Source organism: Pelophylax lessonae (assembly GCF_965119305.1).
Source record: "Pelophylax lessonae genome assembly, chromosome: 7".
Lineage (NCBI taxonomy): Eukaryota > Metazoa > Chordata > Amphibia > Anura > Ranidae > Pelophylax > Pelophylax lessonae.
In genome coordinates, this window is record NC_138774.1 from 137,196,488 (window position 1) to 137,218,128 (window position 21,641).

Here is a 21,641-nt window from a genome sequence, read left to right on the forward strand (position 1 = left end):
ACCCAAAGATCACTGTGGCTGAGCTCCAGAGATGCAGTCAGGAGATGGGAGAAAGTTGTAGAAAGTCAACCATCACTGCAGCCCTCCACCAGTCGGGGCTTAATGGCAGAGTGGCCCGACGGAAGCCTCTCCTCAGTGTAAGACACATGAAAGCCTGCATGGAGTTTGCTAAAAAACACCTGAAGGACTCCAAGATGGTGAGAAATAAGATTCTCTGATCTGATGAGACCAAAATAGAACTTTTTGGCCTTAATTCTAAGCGGTATGTGTGGAGAAAACCAGGCACTGCTCATCACCTGTCCAATACAGTCCCAACAGTGAAGCATGGTGGTGGCAGCATCATGCTGTGGGGGTGTTTTTCAGCTGCAGGGACAGGACGACTGGTTGCAATCGAGGGAAAGATGAATGCGGCCAAGTACAGGGATATCCTGGACAAAAACCTTCTCCAGAGTGCTCTGGACCTCAGACTGGGCCGAAGGTTTACCTTCCAACAAGACAATGACCCTAAGCACACAGCTAAAATAACGAAGGAGTGGCTTCACAACAACTCCGTGACTGTTCTTGAATGGCCCAGCCAGAGCCCTGACTTAAACCCAATTGAGCATCTCTGGAGAGACCTAAAAATGTCTATCCACCAACGTTTACCATCCAACCTGACAGAACTGGAGAGGATCTGCAAGGAGGAATGGCAGAGGATCCCCAAATCCAGGTGTGAAAGACTTGTTGCATCTTTCCCAAAAAGACTCCTGGCTGTATTAGATCAAAAGGGGGCTTCTACTAAATACTGAGCAAAGGGTCTGAATACTTAGGACCATGTGATATTTCAGTTTTTCTTTTTTAATAAATCTGCAACAATGTCAACAATTCTGTGTTTTTCTGTCAGTATGGGGTGCTATGTGTACATTCATGAGGAAGAAGAATGAACCTAAATGATTTTAGCAAATGGCTGCAATATAACAAAGAGTGAAAAATTTAAGGGGGTCTCAATACTTTCCGTACCCACTGTATGTGCAACAAAATTGGCGCCCAAACAGGGACCGGGTGAAGAAAACGCAAAGGTCACGGAAGTGGAAGAGAGCTGTTACGCTGTCCATGGCGAAGCTGAGAGAAGATAAATTATTAACCGTTGCTGCACAGGAATGGATATAGAAAAGTTGCAAGATGAAATCAGTTGGCATCTGATTCACATGACAGTCGGTGATCTCATAGAGACTTGCCAGTTTATCAAGGCCTCCGAAACAAGTATGGCAAAAGGAAAAACCCGGCGCCACTACATGCGTATAGTCAATGAGGTGATAGATGAACTGGTCGAGACTGAAAGTGAAGAAGCGGTGACACAATTTCTCCAAGCAACTAAGAGATTTGTCAGTGAGCTAGAGAAGAAGAGGGACAATGCTGAAGCACCAAACACCAGTGAGAAAGACCCCCAACCAGAACAGCAATTGGCAAATCTGAATCGACAATACCACACTATGCAGGAGAAGTTCCAGGAAACATCCAGAATGATTGAGAAACAGATAAAAGAGCTGAGTACTAAAAGCCAGGACGCAAATGACAGTCATTCAAAACAAGAACCTATTCCAGTTACTCAGAGACTTCACCATGGTAACTTGCCAGAGGTGACAATCAGGAAGGACTTTAGGATTGCTGGTCAGATAGGTGAAAAGGAACAGAAAGACAAGTTGTCCTATACAAACCTTATGCACCAGATCGACATGGGACTAAAAAAAGGGTATCCAGAGTCAGAGATTGTGGAAGCTGTGGTAAAAGCCATAAGCCCCGGCCTAAGTCTCAGAGGTATGTTGGAAATGAAGAATGGACTTACCCTAGTGCAACTTAGGAGAATCCTAAAAAGCCATTACAAGGAGGAAAATGCTTCCGAACTGTACCAACAATTGATAAACATCTCACAGAATAGTAAGGAAACTCCTCAGAATTTCCTGTTCAGAGCTATTGAATTGAAGGACCGCCTGTTATTTGTCTCACAAGGAGAAGGTTCGGATGAACACTTCAGCGCTGAGCTGATACAAAAGAAATTCCTACGGTCAGTGGGTACTGGACTGAGAAGTGACCACATCAAGTTCCAGTTAAAACAATATTTAGATGATCTGTCCATTCCAGATGAGGTGCTCATAGAGAAAACAAATGAAGCCACTAATATGGTGATGGAAAGGGAACAGAAGCAAAAGTAAACTCAGCCCAGCAATTCGATGAAAGGGAAAGAGTGTCAGTCCAATGTCTTACAGTGTCCTCAGGAACCAGGTGTCCTGACGACTGCCGACACAAGATCAAGTAGCCCAACCATCCAACAGCTTTCAAAGAGCAACTCTGAACTGGAAAAGCTGATACTCCAGATGCAAAAAGAGATGATAGAGATGAAAACACTTCTCCAAGGTTCGAGAACTCGGCGAGACCATGATTTCAAAGGGCCTCAGGTAGCAGTGGGCATGAGCAATGGATGTTGTCAATCTTGTAAAAGAACTGGTCGGAGAACTGCCTGTGACCATTGCTTCCACTGTGGTCAATCTGGACATTTAGCGAGATATTGTAAAATGACCAGTCCCAACCAGTTAAACGGGAGAGGGTTGCTGTCAAGGGACCGACAGTAACCTATGCGAGAGCCAACCCTGTGTCCCAAAGTGCAACTCTTGTCGGTAGCAAAGCATCAAGCTCTCAAACCACCATCAGTGCCCCTGCTGGAAGGGTGAACCCAGATCCCTTGCAAAGGGTACCCATCCACAGTAACCAAAGATTCTACCAGGTGGCTGAGGAAGTGCCAACTCATGTGGACGGTGTTACCATGAGACAAAACAGCAAGTTACTGAGTCTCGTTGGAAAAAAGTGCCTTGTGAACTGTGAAATAGATGATACTCCTGTCCAGGCCTTATGGGATACTGGCTCTCAGGTTAGCATTATCAATGAGAGCTGGAGACAGCGGGTTCTGCCACATACGGTGCTCCGATCTTTTGAAGAATTGCTTGGGCCTGGAGTCCTCCTAGGTAAAGCAGCTAATGAGACTGAGATTCCCTTCTCCGGGTGGATTGAGGTAGTTTTTCAGCTAACATCGGGAAGTAACACCTGCCAACAGTTAATAGTGCCCCTTGTGGTATCGGAGGATGAGAAAGTAGCTGAAAAGCCCATCATCGGTTATAATGTTATTGAAGAACTCTTCAAGGAGACATCTGCCAAAGGAAAGAAAGCCATTCCAGGTTTTGTAGACATACTAGGGACAGCATTGGAACTGTCAACCACCAAAACAGAGATCCTTGTAAGTCTACTACAAGCCAGTCACAGGGAAACTGGTGGTGCTACACTAAAGACTGGTACTAAGAGCCAAAGAATTCCGGCAAACACTGGGACGTATCTCAGGTGTAGGGCTCACGCCAAACCAGCACTACAAGATCAGACAGTTTTATTTACACCTGATGAGGCCCATCATTGGCCTGATGGACTGCATGTAGGTGAGACATTAGTATCACTCCAAAAGGGACAATTTTCCAAACTATTCATCCCGGTTTGGAACACAACTAAGACATTATTTTATCAGGTCAGACGAGGATGGGGTGCCTCGAGCCCATAAAGGCAACTTACCCAGCTCAGGTGAAACTGAAACAATCAGTGAGTGTGGCCACTCACTCAGTAACTCATCGGCCACCGACATCCAGACCAGGGCCAGACGGTCGAGTGGAAAACCCAAACACGAATCCATCACCGGTAAGCGATGCTAATGAAGAACACTGGGATCCATCAGTGGCTATCGAACACCTACCGGAGGAGGATCAACAGGTAGTGAAGACGATGTTAAGGGAGGAATGCAATGCTTTCGCCAAAGATGACTCTGATGTAGGATGTATTCCTTCCCTACAATTGCAACTTCGCCTCAAAGACAACACACCTGTTAGGACAACTTACATGTCTGTACCAAAACCACTGCACCGAGAAGTGAAAGAGTACTTGCAGGATCTACTGAACCGCGGATGGATTGCGGAGTCAAAATCTCCATACTCCTCACCCATTGCGTGTGTAAGGAAGAAGGACGGTAGTTTAAGACTGTGTTGCGACTACAGAGAATTGAACCAGAAGTCCATACCTGACCGCCATCCAATCCCTAGGATCCAAGACATGCTGGACAGCCTAGGAGGAAGTTCATGGTTTTCAGTGCTAGACCAAGGGATAGCCTACTATCAAGGATTTGTGGAAGAATCCAGTCGACCACTGACTGCATTTATCACATCTTGGGGTCTGTATGAGTGGATCAGAATACCATTTGGCCTTAGCTCTGCACCAGCTGAATTTCAACGCAGCATGGAAACCTGTTTAATGGGGCTGAGGGATGAGATCTGTCTGCCGTACCTAGATGACAACCTTGTTCACAGCAGATCATTCCAAGAACATGTGGAGCATGTCAGGTTGGTACTGCAGCGATATCAGCAACATGGAGTCAAATTAACAGCTAGGAAGTGTGAACTCTTCTGAAACAAAGTCAGATTCTTGGGCAAGATCGTGTCCAAAGATGGTCATTCCGTGGATCCAGCAGATACTGCACCTGTGCTGGCATTGAAGAACAACCAGCCAAAGACTGTTGGAGAACTCAGAAATCTACTAGGATTCATTTCCTATTATCGCCCTTATGTCCAAAACTTTTCCAGAATTGCAAAACCCCTCTATGAATTACTGTCAGCGGATACAACACCTGCTGCATCATCAGCACCAACTAGCCAGTCCAGGAAGAAGAAGAAGCCATCACCAAAGCTAAGAGGTCAACTACCCTCTCATCAGTCTGTAGTCTGGACTGACCACCACCAGGTAGTGCTGAACCGGCTTATTGAGTTGTTAACTCATCCTCCAGTGATGGGTTACCCTGACTACAGAAAATCCTTTGTTCTACACTGTGATGCCTCGCAAGAAGGACTAGGAGCTGTGCTGTACCAAGAGCAATAGGAAAAGTTAAAGGTAATTGCTTACGGGTCTAGAACTCTCACACCTGCCAAGAAGAACTATCACATGCATTCGGGAAAACTAGAGTTCCTAGCGATTAAGTGGGCCATATGTGAAAGGTTCCGAGACTACCTATACTACTGTCCATCCTTTGTAGTATATACTGACAATAACCCCCTAACCTATGTCCTCACTACGGCTAAACTAAATGCAACAGGTCATCGATGGATTGCAGAATTAGCTGACTTCAATTTCACCATCAAGTATCGTCCAGGAAAAAGGAATGCGGACGCAGATGTACTTTCCCGTATGCCATTAAGTCCTGAACAATACATGCAACAGTGTTCGCAAGAAGTGGACCCCAAAATCATCGGATGCATAACCCAAGCACTTCAAGTACGTCAGAAGGAAGAAATGCCTTGGCTGTGTCCAGTAACCATCACCCATATGACATCAGCAATAGATGGTACCCAAAATAAGGTAGCTCATATACCTAAAGAGACCATTAGGACAGCCCAAAAAGAAGACTCTGTGATTGGCCCTGTGTGGAAGTACAAGAGCCAAAACCGGTTCCCATCAAAACAGGAACGACAAGGTGGACCACTTGATCTCTTCATACTAATGAAACAGTGGACCAAGCTATACCTCAATGAAGATGGAATCTTGAGACGGAAAACATCATCAGGTTCTCAACTAGTGTTGCCCAAGTTGTATCATCAATTGGTGTTGAAAGAATTACATGAAGATATGGGACACTTAGGAGTCGAAAGGACTGTAAACCTGATCAGAGAAAGATTATTTTGGCCACATATGCAGAGAGACGTTGAGCAATACATCAACCACCAGTGCACTTGTCTCAAAGACAAACGCCCACATAAGCCTACTAGAGCTCCATTGAACAGTATTCCCACCACTTATCCTTTTGAGCTGGTCTCCATTGACTTTCTCCATCTCGAGACTTGTAAAGGAGGTTATGAGTACATATTAGTGGTAATAGACCATTTCACCAGGTTTGCTCAAGCCTACGCAACCAAAAACAAGTCAGCAAAGACTGTTGCCGACAAGATATTCAGTGACTTTGTCTTGAAGTTTGGATTTCCTACCAGAATTCACCATGACATGGGTAAAGAATTTGAAAACCAATTGTTCTTGGCATTAGGGAAACACTGCCATATCCAGAACTCTCACACAACTCCATATCATCCAGAAGGCAATGGACAATGTGAAAGATTTAATCGTACCCTGTTGTCTATGCTTCGGACCCTGTCACCAGATTCCAAGAAAGACTGGAAAAGTTCACTTGCACAGGTCGTACATGCATACAATTGCACCAAGAGTGAAGCTACAGGGTATTCCCCATTCTTTCTACTGTTCGGGAGGTCTCCAAGATTACCCATAGATAGCATATTTGACACTCCAGTAACAGAAAAATACAAGACTCACTCTGAGTATGTGAAAACGTGGACAGATAGGATGACTGAGGCCTATCAAGTTGCTTCAAAGGTAGCTACTCAAGCTGCACAAAGAGGAAAAGAACACTATGACAAGAAGACTCATGGAGTTGAACTTGCACCTGGCAGCAGAGTTCTTGTAAGAAATATTACTGAAAGAGGAGGACCAGGAAAATTGAGATCGTTCTGGGAAGATGCCGTACATGTTGTCCTTAGAAAAAAGTGTGAAGATAGTCCAGTGTACGAGGTCAAGCCAGAAATTGGAAAAGGCCGAACAAGGATTCTACACCGCAATTTGTTATTGCCATGCGATTACCTACCCGTCGACAGAGGTCAGAAGATACCTGACAGACCCAGTGCCAGAAAACAAGGCAAAGTTCCAAAGACTACTAAACTGCCTACACAGATATCTGAGGAAGTATCAGAAGATGAATACGACCATGAACAAGAGCAATGGAGATCTTTCATTCCTGTAACTCAAAGAGACCACACAAGGAAAGACATAGAGTTGGATCCAGAAGCAGCAGAGTTCTACCCTTTTCAGTTTGAATCGAGTGAGGAAAGTACAGAGGAAAACACAGAGGAAGCTACAGCGGAAGTTACAGAGGAAGCTACAGTGGAAACTACAGAGGACAAGCCTGTGGATCAACCTGAACAAACTGCATGTTCACCAGGAGATATAGAAGAAGAAAATCCTTCACCAGGAAAGCCAACAGAGACAGTTGACGGTGACGAAGGCGAGTATGAGGATACTTCGGATGCCCTTCCTCTACGCAGGATACAACCCAGCAGAAACAGGAGACAACCAAAAGTTCTGACTTATGACACTTTGGGTCAACCCAGTAGTACTGCCAGAAATGCAGCTGTACAGGTCATAGACTGTATTCATACACTACCCATTTGCCCTAGCTGGTATTTAAGTCCAGAATGTTTTGCTGAGGACTCTAAAAACTGGTAAAAAAACAGTCATATATATATTATGATACGGTCTATTAATTATCATTATGTTACAGTTGTTTACTTATGTTGAAGATGTTAGGTGTTATTTTCTGTAGTTAACAAAAGGACATTTCTTGCACTCTCACTGCAGATTTTCCAGGTCAAGCAAAAATAGCTTCAAGTGATGGAACTAGGTAGTTAAGGTAAAGTTGGCCGACAACAAAAAGGTAGAGAGTATTAGGTGGTTATGCTGTTTTGTATTGATAACGTACCATGGGTATTCCACCTTTTCAAAAACAATGGACAGAAGTAATAAGATGTTCCCTAGTTCTCCATCAAACCTCATCTTCTCAATAACCAACACAAACCTGTGTTGTAGAGGTTTACTAATTGGTTGGCTACATGCAACAATATCTCACCAGGTACATGAGCGCTCTGGACCTGGTGAGAAACTGTGATATAACTGGGAGTAGATGTCGCAGGGAGGATGATTCCTCCAGTAATTGGATTACTACCTAACCTTGGCTCCCAATGGCTATTGTGAGATGGGGAATGGAATGATTCTAATACTAAATCTGCATATGTCTGGGACTACATAAAATGTTGTGGGGGAGAGTGTAAGGGATGTCAGGTTCTCCATAAAAAAAACAACACATTTCCGTTTTATGGCATTTCTATGAAACCACCAGTAGATGGCAGCACAAAGCACAACTGCAAGCAAGGCATGGGAGGAACTAAAAGTTAGACGTTTTGTTTCTGGGGGAACAGAATAGCTGTGCTGTGTCCCTCAGAATCATACCTCACTGATGTCCTTATATTTGCAGGTAAGAAGGAGTATATCTATGGTTATAAACAGGGCAAAGTCGATTTAATTTACATCCCTGTGATCAGTAAAGGCTCCTGTCACTACTGTGTGATTGAATAACATACTGCACAAATGTTAGTGGGTCACACTGTAGCATCACATGACTACAGTGTACCAGGAATGTGGGTATTATAGTGTTATGTGTTTATATCTTATATTAGATGGTACTATAAGACCACTGTGATGCAGAAGGAGTAACAACATTTCAGCATTGTTTAATTGGTTATTTTCTATGAGGACGTTATTCCTGTATATCAGAATGTTGATATTATTATAGTATATAGTTATGTAATAGTATGTATAAACAGAATAGCTGTGCTGTGTCCCTCAGAATCATACCTCACTGATGTCCTTGTATTTGCAGAATCTTCTCAATAAAAATAATTCTGGTTTCACCCGGTCCGATCCCTTCGCACATTGGAATTATTGACCATACTTTCAGCATATGTGCAACATTCGCGGTGTTCTTGTGTGAACCGAAACGGGGGGTATTCGGCTCATCACTAGTAACTAGCAACTAATAACACTCAAGGATATGCTCATATCCCTAAGGAGCATTAACCATACTGACATAATTGACTGGATGAGGAAATTCAGCTCTGATCTTACTGCAGTGGGCAACAGTGGATCATATTGAGATGAAAATGGGGGAATATGTCACAACAATGAATGATTTAATTCATGGCCATGACACTACAGAAGATGAACAAAATTGGCTTAAGGCCAAACCGGCGGACCTTTAGGATAAGTCAAGGTGGAACAATTTCAAAATAAGGGTAATCTTGGAACTGGTACAACCCTCTGAGCTGCGCTCCTTTGTCACAACAATGTTTTCCACCCTTATACCAGACCTATCACCACTAGAAATGTCAATGGATAGGATCTACCGTATCCCAAAGCCCACTCATATTCCAGAGCATGTCCCCAGAGATGTTTTACTCTGTATACATTTCTATCAAACCAAAGAATGCCTTATTCAGCTTACATGTAAGGGGGAATAGCGCTCTACCAACTACTCTGATCTCTAATTATATGTTGATCTATCACAGTATACATTACATCTCTGCAATATTCTAAACAACATCACAATGGCCTTAAGGAACCACAATATAGTGTACAAGTGGGGATACCCCACCTAACTGCTCTACACATGTGATTACTTCGCCCAACCAAGGCCTCCAGCTTCTGAAAGCCTGAAAAATATTGCCTAGTGATTCGCCAAACATCCCCTCCTGCTGGTAGCCCAACTAGGATTCCACTGGAGTGGCAACAAGCGATTGATGCCTGAGAGCTCTTGGCTCACTAGTAGCCCTATCATCTGCACAAGCCGCCCAGGGTTCCGTCCTTTGAAGCTCTAGTTTGAAAAACTGCTCCCACCTACCTGAGCAGAAATGTTCTGCACTTGGGTCTCATGTACCCTCCTTTTATGTTTATGTTACTTATTTTTATCTCTATCCACTGTTTTGCCAGGAACTGTTGCTGCTTCTATTTTCTTCAGGACTCTACACTTGTGCTATTTTACAAGCTACCAACTCAGGACATCTCTCTGGAACTCACCACTTTGGGGACACATTTATCACTATTTTATGGTATGCCTCTTGCTTGGTCTGCATGTACTGTAAGTACATTTAACTTGAGAACATTAGCATATCGCACACATCCTGTCATGCCAGTTAAAATACTTTCTAATAATGCACGCGGATTAAATCATCCGACTAAGCAAGCATCCTTATGGCGAGAAGCAGTTTCCTTCCACTATGACATTTTGTGTGTTCAGGAGATTCATTTTCATAAGATTGCTCCCTGCAAATGCATCCACAAGAGCTTTCAACAATACTTCACCTCCAACATGCCGACAAAAAAGAGAGGAGTCCTGATAGCAATCAAGGACTCGGTTTCCCTCCAACTGCTCTTCGGAAACGATCAACCCATCTGGACGCTATCTCATATTAGTATGAGATATTAATGCCACACGATACACATTGGTGAACATTTATGTTCCAAATAAGCACCAGGTTTGTTTCCTGGATGGTTTGATGTGGAAAATAAAAATGGTCTAGCAAGGATCTTTGCTAATATGCAATGATTTTACCATCACATCTGATCCTAAAATTGACTCTACATCATCACCAACTAAAAGAACTCTGTCCTTATCTGTCTTTCTACATTCACATGATCTACAGTATATGATGCATGGCATTTTACTCATGCTAATGAAAAAGACATTTCCTTTTATTCTCACAGCCACTATACTTATACTAGAATAGACCTGTTTCTAACAGACAGATGGTTTCTCCAAATCTTCATTTAAGCCAAAATTGAAATATTACTTGGTCAGACCACGCCTCAGTCCTTGTCACGATTGGAGACATATACCCTAAAAGTAATGCCTATGTGTGGTGCTCTAACTCTCAGATTATACAGGATCCTTCAACCAAGGGCATTTTGGAGAGCCACCTGCCATATTACTTTGATGTTAATTCACACTATCTACAGATAACCCCTTTGTATTGTGGAATGCCCTCAAGGTATATATTTGTGGTATTTTTATTCAACTAGGTGCACAAACTAAACGGCAGAGGCAGCAGTAAATCAATACTCTATTATCTGAAATTGGGGTCCTAGAAGCTCAAAACAAAATGAATCCCACTCCCACTATTAGTACACCAAACTTTCTAACTTGCACCATGAACTTAGAGTCATTCTGCTTCATACTTTCGAACAGAATTAAAAAAGAATGAAAATTACTTTTTAGTCTATTAGCAGTAAGGCAGGGAGAGCCTTGTCATGCAAGTTGCTGGGACAATGCTTCAAAACTAGAATCTAGCACTTAATTAACCCCATCTCCAAACAAAAAATATTTGACCCGCAAAATATTGCTGATTCCTTTAGTGAATAATACAGCTTCCTCTACAGTTTGAACCAAGATGGCCTTAGGCCTCAGCCGTCCCAAAAGCATATAGAAATTTTTTTAGCAGACCTGGACTTACAACAGCTCTGAAATTCTTAAAGCCATAGACACTTTACCTAACAACAAATCTCCTGGACATGACAGGTTAATGGGGGAATATTACAAAAGTTTCAAATTGCTTCTAGGACCACACTTCTATAGGGTATATAATGAAGCTACTGCCTCAGCCTCTTTTCCCTCAGAAATGTTGGAAGCACTGATAGTAACTTTACTAAAACCAGATAAAACAACAAATGTCCCTCAGAACTTTAGACCCTTTTCTTTACTGAATAATGATCTAAAAATCTATGCCAAAATCTTAGCATTAAGTTTGATGGACATCTTACCTTTACTGATCAACCGGTATCAATCAGGATTTACTAAAGGTAGGCAAACTTTAGACGCCACTAAAACACTTATAGACATTATTCATCTAGCTAGGATACAGCAAATGCCTTCTTTGCTTCTGGATCTAGACCCAGAGAAGGTGTTTGACAGGGTACACAGGCTGTACTTAACAAAGGTGCTGGATAGATGCTGGATTTTAAGGGCATATTTTTCTGCCATGTTGGCTCCAAACACCTCTTCTTCAACTCAGGTGTACACATCTGGTATGCTATCCACATCTTTCCAGATAACAAATGGTACATGCCAGGGATGCCCACTATCGCCTTTGATTTTCAATCTATTGATGGAACCCCTGGCTACCAGTATTAGACAGAATCCTAACATCTTCATCTTTTTTGACGGTCATAAACATGTCATAGGCTTATTTGCGGATGACATGATTTTTATGGTAACTAATCTGGTGTCTTCTTTAGAATGTGTCTCCGACATACTCCAGCAATTTGGTATAGTATCATATTACAAGGTAAATGGTAGTAAGTCCTACATCTTTGATTTAGGGGTACCCCCAAAAAACGAAGCGGATCTACAAGCTACATTACCTCATATATTAAAATACTCTGAAATTTCTTACCTGGGGATAACTCTCACCTCCTAACTTGAGCAGACTTTTAAGGCAAATTTCCTTCCTCTAAAACATAAACTACAGGCGGGTCTAAAACTCCTGAGCAAACACACCCTGTCATAGTCAGGAAGGTTAGCGGCCTTTAAAACCACTTGCCGACTGCTGCATGACTATTTACGTCGGCAGTCAGCCCCTCACAGGCAAAGCGACGTAAGGCTACTTCGCTAGCCTGTAAGGGTTTTGGGAGCGAGCGAGCGCGCGCCGCCGGATGCGCGCTCCCGCTCGGTCATGGACACCCCCGCACGTGTTACCCGGCGGACCCAATGTCCGCCGGGCACTCGCGATCATCCGTGACAGCAGGAGAAAGGCATGCGGCTAATGTAAACAAAGCTGCCTGTCAGTCTCCCCTGTGTAAGAATGGTGATCAAACGGTTCTACCATGTAGGACCGTTGATCACTGTTCTTACACATTAAGCCACAGCCAATCACAGTTAGAAACACGCCCCTAGGACACACTTAACCCCTCCCTCTCCAATACAGTTAACTCCTTTACTGAGAGATCGTTCAAACAACACAGGAAAAGCCGCTCATGTGAGGCACAAATGCCCAGGTGCTGGTCGGATCCGCCATCCAGTAATCAAGCTTCCAAAGCGAAAAAGTGACCGCACTCAGAGGTGAATGAACTTGAAGTGTTTATTCCCATTCATAAAAGACAACGGTGCATCGAACAGACATGGACACGGTTAACGCGTTTCATGACTCTGTAGTCTGTAATCTTCAATTATTGGTTATGAGTAAGCGACCTATAGAGTCGTGAAACGCATCCATGTCTGTTCCATGCACCGTTGTCTTTTATGAATGGGAATAAACACTTCAAGTTAATTCACCTCTGAGTGCGGTCACTTTTTCTAATTGGAAGCTTAACTCCTTCACTGCCAGTGTAATTTTTACAGTAACAGTGCATATGTATAGCACTGATTACTGTAGTAATGTCACTGGTAACCCCAAAAGTGTCAAAAATGTCAGTCAAGGGTCCGATCTGTCCGCCCCAATGTCGCAGTCCCGCAAAAAAAATCGCAGATCGCCGCCATTACGCGTTAAAAAAAAAACAACAAAAATTACAAAAATCTTTCCCTTTGTTAGTAAACGCAATAACTTTTTGCGCAAACCAATCAAAATACGCTTTTTGCGACATATAAACATATAGTAAAAAAAAAAAAAAACATATAGTAAAAAAAAAAAAAATTGGCCTAAAATGTTAAAAAAATTTGATTTTTACATTTTTTTGGGGGGAATTTCATATAAAAAATGTGAAAAATATTGTTATTTTTGCAAAATTGACGCTTTTCTTTTGTTTATAGTGCATGATCAAAAAATCGCACAGGTGATCAAATACCACCAAAAGAAAGCTCTGTTTGTGGGAAAAAAAGGACGTCAAATTCGTTTAGGTACAGCATCGCACGTCCGCGCAATTGTCCATTAAAGTCACGCAGTGCCGAATCGCAAAATAGGCCCTGGTCAGGAAGGGGGGAAAATCTTCCGGGGTTTAAGTGGTTAAGATGCAACTACTTCCACAACTGCTTTATTTATATAGACATGTACCCGTACCTGTACATAAAATATTTTTTATTACTTTTCAATTCATACTATCGTACTTCCTTTGGGAGAGGAAAAAAGCTAGAAGGGCCATTGCTAAATTCAGTAAAACTAGAGGGGCAGGGGGAGTAGGACTTCCAGTCTTCACTGATTATCATGTTGCAGCTATATTAGCACAACTTAGAATGCTTTCCTAACTCATCTATTCCTCTTTGGGGGGGGGGGGGGGGATTTAGCAATCTTTCATCCCAGAGGGCAACTTTTACAATTATGTTTTAGCTTCCCCTTATCTAGCATCTATACCCAAAGATCTCCTTCTCCCAATGCTAGCAGCCCAAAATTCTTGGAAAACTCTAATATCACTTAAAACACACCCACTGCTTTCCATCATACCAATCCCCTCTCTATTCTATCACTTTGAATCCCTGATTTGAGCATAGACCAGTGGATGAAGTAGGGAATCCAATGGGTGTCTGATCTGCATTTGGGTTCCAGTGTAAAACCCTTTGCTGCCTTGCAAAAAGAATATAAACTACCTAATTTGGAGTATTTTACCTATATTCTGGTAACATCATATCTCAAATGTAATACATCCCCTAACTGTAAGCTGTTTTGGTGAGTCAAACCATATCTTGCCTCTGGCAAGAGTCGCAGTGGAGGCATCTCTATTTTTTATAATTTCCTCAACAACAAATCTATATTGATGAAAATGCCTTCAATGCTAGCTTGGGGGGAGAGACCATAACACATATTTCCCAGATGAAAAATGGAGAAAAGCTTTACCCATCAATATATATATATATATATATTGTGAGGGATTAGCTCGGTGGTAGGCGTATGGGTGACCCCTTTGGGGGTGCGTTTTCACAGAGATAGCCGATTAGAGGTTGAAAAACAAGACTGATTTATTCATGCAATTTACTTAACACAATTGCAAGCATCAAAACAGCCAAAATAAAATAAAAGACAAAATAAATCCTTGCCTCTGTGGGCGGCTACCTTCTCACAGCTGGAACCTACCTAAGAAGTCTTTCCAACCTACTGTTGGGCCGACACTGCTGATCCTACAGCAGACACTCAAATGTCCATTTGTTTGCTTTTCACACAGCACAAACATTGTCCATTGAACATGTCCCTTTGTTTTCTTTCACACAGCACATGTTCATTTATAACAGGATCCTTTACTCTTCAGATTCTTCACATGGAACACAGTTCATTTAACAGGTCCCTTTACTCTTCACACTCTTCACATGGAACACTTCTCTTCACACTCTTCACATGGAACACTTTGTCTTCTCACCTTTGAGACGTCTTCACTCGTGGTTACCCTCCTTAGCTTCACATCGCTTTAGGGGGTCTTCTCCCATGCTCACCAGCTTGTCGGGAGGCACACATCCGACTGTCCCCCTCTCCCAGCCCACACGGCGACAGGCGGCAGCAGTCCTTCTCCCATGCCCACACGGCGTCGGGAGGTACACGTATGTCTGTCCTCCTCTCCCAGCCTACACGGCGACAGGAGGCAGCACTCAATAGATTTTCTCTGGACAAATTATAGAGTCCTTGATCTCCTCATTCTGAACAGCTGAATGGTTTTCAACTTCCTGCTGGCTCTCTCTGCAGCCAACACCCTATAGTATCAGTGAACTTTCAAAGCAGGTGGGAATGTGTCTCCTCTCAGTGACTACATTCCCAGATTTACCTGACTTCCTGTCACATACCCCCCCCTCTTGTTTCAACCCTAGGGTTGGGACACATATTTCCAGGCACGCATGTGTCAGGCACTGCTGACTCACTGATAAGCCTCCTATTATCCTCAAGCTTCCGGATGAAACTGTTTTGTCATCTTCATTGACAGATTTCTCATAAATGCCACACAGTTTGTCTCTCATCTCATATACACATTCTTCAACTGCATTTTTGGCATCATTTTGCTCCTTCTCGTTTCTGTCATCTTCATTGACAGCTTTCTCATAAATGTCAGACAGCTTGTCTCTCATAACCGTCTGTCCAATCCACCATGGAGGACCGTGATCCATAGGCAACTCAATTGGGCTAGTCTTAATGTCTTCAACATTCTTAAGACGCCTCTCTCTGCAATCCATAAATGTTTTCCACAAAACTTTGAGAACCTTTGCTTCACTAAGCTTTGTTCCAAGTAGGGACTCTTGACATCCCTCTGTGACTTGAGTTGCCTCTCCATACATCTGTACACAATCATTGACTTTTTGTTGTAAAAGGGAATGATCTTCCTTCTTGAGCTTTGCTTGCTCTAAGATGCTGTGCAGAGGATTTTCCAATTGAGACAACAGGCTGTCACACATTTCTTCAAAGTGACCCCTGTTCCTTTTCCCAGAGATATCAATATCATTCACCAAACATTTCATATTCATAGGCAGATCGGAAGCATTTGCACTCATCAACTTCTTAAACTTTTCGCCCTCCTGAGCGAGTCGCAGTAAAGGCCTACTATTTGATTTGATATTCAGTTTATATTTCTTGCCAAACTCTTCACAGAAGTAGTCAACCAGAACATCATCAACTTTCCTTACACCAACATAGGGGTTAAAGGCAACAACACAGTTGAACCCAGCGATCTGGGTGGTATCCATTATAGACCTCCTCTCTGCATCAGTGAAGAAGCATGGAACTGCAACACATTCTTTTACAGGTTTCTTCAATGCACTTTCTGCTGAACTATTTGACCGCTCAAGGTCACCTAGTTCTTTTTCTCTATCTGAATTCCACATGGAATGCATCTCAAGATCACGATCAAACTTCTGCCACCCGTCTTTCACCAGTTCCATTTTGGAAACACTCCCTGAAAGGCACTTATTCATTTGCTTCACGTTTTCACCAACAGCCTTAGTTTTCCCCACTAGGTTTTCAGCCTGAACTGAGAAATCATCACATTTCTTACTCAGCTCCTTTGTTTGCTGAAGCTCTAATGATACATTTTCCAATGCTTGAAGTTTTTGAAGGAACGGTTTATTCCAAAGGGGTGATTCAAGCCACATGTCATCACATTTCTGAGGCTCACTCAGGACAGACCCCAAAACACTGATCCTTTTAAAAACTGCATCAGGCACACTATCCCCTCTTTGGGACAGATCCTCTGTTGCCTGGAATTCCTCTTCCAGTTCCTGCAACGGAATCTTCATCTCTTCTACTTGCTGTTCTAAGGCTCGCTTAGACTTTTCTAGCTCCTGAACTCTTTTCACAACATCATCCTTGGAGCTGACCAATTCTTCCATTTCTGTACGCAGCTGTTTGTTAACACTTTCTAGTTCAGCCTTACACTCTAGAGCTTCCTCCAAAGAGCGAGCCAAGAACAGGGCTTTGCTCTCGTTATCACGCACCTCCGTTTCTGCACGGGCGCGTTCTTCTGCATATTTTGCAGACACAGTCTTCTCTTCACCAAGCATCTGATCAAACTTCTTTTTCACATCTTCAACACACTGTAATGAACCAACGCTTTCTTCCATGCGTTTTTTCATATCCGCTATCTGAGCTTGCAATGTTGCGACTTGCTCTGATAGGTTTTTCTTTGCTTCCGCCTCCTTTTTTAATTGTTCCAGGAAGCCATTTTTCTCATCTTCCATTTGTTTGAGCTTTGTGCTAAAACTCAGCCTTTGACACCTCTCTTCCTGTAAGAGTTCCTGCGTGTCTTGCAGCTGCGATTCCAAGATAGAAAAATCTTCCGCAATTTCTCTAGATTTGCTGTCTGCTTGAGAAAGCTGATTTGTAACATTGTCCAACTCAACCTGCAGTCGGTTTGCCTTCTCTGACAGCTTAGCACACAATCGGTCACCTTCTGACACCTTGACTTGCGATTCCAGAAGCTGTGCCTCTACTTTTTCCCTCTTATGTTCACAATCTTCTTTTCCCTGCATAAGAGCCTTCACCTCATTGGCTAGCATCTGGGAATAAGAATGTAATTCTGCCACACAGGCTTCTTTCTCCTTTAACTGCTGCTGGACACGTTGGCCTTCACCTTTCCAACTTTCACAGTCTGCACGTAATTCATCTACCACATTGCTCAAAGTGGTGAGCTCATACACAGTACTCAGTAATTTAGCCTCTCTTTCACTTTTCTCGTTGTCGCTGAGAGACAATGTCGTTTTCAGAGCGACATTCTGTTCCTGCGACTCCTGCAGGTCTATTTTTGTAACTTCCAAACACTGAAGACTTTTTTCCAGCTGATTACGCAACTCCAACATTTCACACATATTTTGCTTCTGCAAAGTCTGAATTTCACTTTCCTTTTCCATGAGGATGGTATCTTTCTCCATTATAGTCTCTCTGCGTTTTTGCAACTCGACCAAAAGAAGAGCAGTGGATTCTTCCCACTGTAACACATGAGACTTGAGTAGTTCATTCATTTCCTGCAAGTTTCTATGCTCCATTTTAAGCAATTCCAAGGCTTGTTCCTTTTCTTCAATTTTCCGTTGCAAGGCATCCAACTCAGCCCTGCACACATACTCGGTTTCTTCCAAACCGATGGCCTCCATTGGCTGCTGGCGTCTCTGTTTCCAGCCTGCCATGCTCTCTTGGTGAGCCTTTTGCTGAGCTGCAAAGCTCCGCTGAAAATCCGCATTTGCCTGCTGTTGAGCTGCATTTGCTTGCTGTTGAGCTGCATTTGATATAATCAGATGTTTCAACATCTCCTCCATTTTGAGTTTACTTTTCATCTGAGCACACTGCGTCTCCATAGCAGTTTCATCAGTGTTGCTAGGGACAACAACCTTCCTCTTTAGTAGACTCTCTTTAGGCATGGATGGGGCTGGTTCAGACGGTAACATCCCCTCCATCCATAGAATTCGGTCTCTCATTTCATCTATCTTTGCATTTTTCAGGCGTTTGGATCGCCCCATCTTCAATAACTCCACAAACAAATTTTTCACAGTCCAGCAAAAAATTTTCAGACCACTGTCTCTTTAACACATGTAGTTGTTCTCTCTCTTGCAAGATCTCTTTTCCTGCGCACACAGTTTGTGCAGTCACTTGCACCAGACACAACAAAGTTCATCAAATAATTTTGAGACCGCTGTCTCTTTAAAACACTTTTTTTTTTTTTCTGTCAGGATCTTCTCTCCTGCACACATAGATTGTGCAATCTCATGCACCAGATAAAGTTCATCAAACATTTGCACTTCCTTGCAGGGATCTCTGCTTATGCCCGCATCCTCCACCATATGTGAGGGATTAGCTCGGTGGTAGGCGTATGGGTGACCCCTTTGGGGGTGCGTTTTCACAGAGATAGCCGATTAGAGGTTGAAAAACAAGACTGATTTATTCATGCAATTTACTTAACACAATTGCAAGCATCAAAACAGCCAAAATAAAATAAAAGACAAAATAAATCCTTGCCTCTGTGGGCGGCTACCTTCTCACAGCTGGAACCTACCTAAGAAGTCTTTCCAACCTACTGTTGGGCCGACACTGCTGATCCTACAGCAGACACTCAAATGTCCATTTGTTTGCTTTTCACACAGCACAAACATTGTCCATTGAACATGTCCCTTTGTTTTCTTTCACACAGCACATGTTCATTTATAACAGGATCCTTTACTCTTCAGATTCTTCACATGGAACACAGTTCATTTAACAGGTCCCTTTACTCTTCACACTCTTCACATGGAACACTTCTCTTCACACTCTTCACATGGAACACTTTGTCTTCTCACCTTTGAGACGTCTTCACTCGTGGTTACCCTCCTTAGCTTCACATCGCTTTAGGGGGTCTTCTCCCATGCTCACCAGCTTGTCGGGAGGCACACATCCGACTGTCCCCCTCTCCCAGCCCACACGGCGACAGGCGGCAGCAGTCCTTCTCCCATGCCCACACGGCGTCGGGAGGTACACGTATGTCTGTCCTCCTCTCCCAGCCTACACGGCGACAGGAGGCAGCACTCAATAGATTTTCTCTGGACAAATTATAGAGTCCTTGATCTCCTCATTCTGAACAGCTGAATGGTTTTCAACTTCCTGCTGGCTCTCTCTGCAGCCAACACCCTATAGTATCAGTGAACTTTCAAAGCAGGTGGGAATGTGTCTCCTCTCAGTGACTACATTCCCAGATTTACCTGACTTCCTGTCACAATATATATATATATATATATATATATATATATATATATATATATACATACATCCACTAAATGTACGAATCTCTGAGAGCTTTGCATAAAGTTACCTAACACTGTACAGGATTGCCAAGTTTAGCTCCTCAATATCTCCTTTGTGCTGGAGGAATTGTACACAGGTTGGCAAATTTTTAGTTTAATATGGTCCTGTAGCAAATTAGCATATTTGTGAACCAAATTATTCACAATCCTTTGCCAAAAACCTGGCTTACCCATACAGCTCTCCCCATCCTTGGCCCTCCTGAACCTGGGCGTAGAGGATATAACACCATCTCTTAGACAATCTATTACTCATCTATTTTTGGCAGCTAAACTAACAAGACTTTGGAGATCCTCCTCCCCTCCAGACATGAACATCACAATCCATATACATTCCACTCACTATACCTATAAGAGTATGTTAGCATCAGTAGCCAGAAAATATACCAGCATTAACAAACAGTGGCAACCTTGGATTGAATGGTATAAATCCCATACAAAGTATATACAACTTACAGTACTCTATGATAATCTCTCCTAGAGTGTTGACAACCAGAGACCATTGAGCATATGAGTAGCCTTTCTTGTGCCCTGAGTTGAGTCCTCCTGGTTCTTGATATGTTTTTTCTTTCTCTCCTTAATTAGCTTTACATTTTCTTTATGATCTATTGTTTATACTCTTTTTCTTTGTTGTACCCAATAAAGGGCATAGATGGCTTTGTGATAACGAGTTAATGGCAGATAATATTATGCCTTTCAACCCACATCTACGTGTGCATCGTTAATTGTGATAAGTTTAAAAGTATGCTCATGGAAAGTAATTTTTTTCCTTTTATATGAAGCTCCATTTTCTATGCTTTTTCGTGCAATATGTTGTTACTACTGTCATGATTGAAATGGTTACTTTCTATTTCAATAAAATGTATTGAACTTAAAAAGTAGTGAGAAATACATTATATTATATAGGCTTATTAAATAGACTCTTCATAGTGTCAATGCTTTAGTATTTTGTGCATGTTCTTTCTTGTGAATATTCTTTTTGAACAGCTCTGCGGAACAATATACACAAATATTAACATGGTGTGCATGGAGAAGAATACAGGAGTCAATTCACTATCATATGTGAAACTTGTGTCTCTTTTGAAATATCACATGTGAGAAGATTCAATTCAGCAATGGAAAATATTGAATTTGAGGTACATACCATGAAAAAAAATTTAGATAAATCAGCAAAGTCAATTCACTTAAAAAACAAAAAAATTACAATGAGAAATTTGCACTGGCCAGTATGTTAAAAGAAATAATTGCATTAGTGTGGAAAAATTATGCCCTTACCTCAGAAATGTAAATAATTTGTAACATTGCAATAAAGGGAGATTTTTCTGTGATTTGATGGACACTAGGATGTTTGGAAAAATTGCAATATACCAATGTAAAAAATAACACAAAATTAATGTACTAGGTATAGCAAAACATGAATATTTAATCTATTTGTTATCCACTTGCCAACTGCCCACAGTATATTTAGTGCGTGTGACTGGCACAGGCAGGCTGGATCACATATGTGTACATCATTCAGCCTATTCCAGGGTAGAGGTGTGAAGCACACCACTCCCATGGACACAGCGGATTGTGGATAATGGTGCCCAGCTACTTTTAGTCCAGAGGATCACTATGCAACCACATGATCAACAGATGTGTTATGAAATAATTTTTCATTTTTCACAATTTTCTGTCTTTTATCTTGCAAAAAAAAAACAGTGGTGATCAAATACCAAAAAAGCTCTATTTGTGTGAAAAAAATGATATA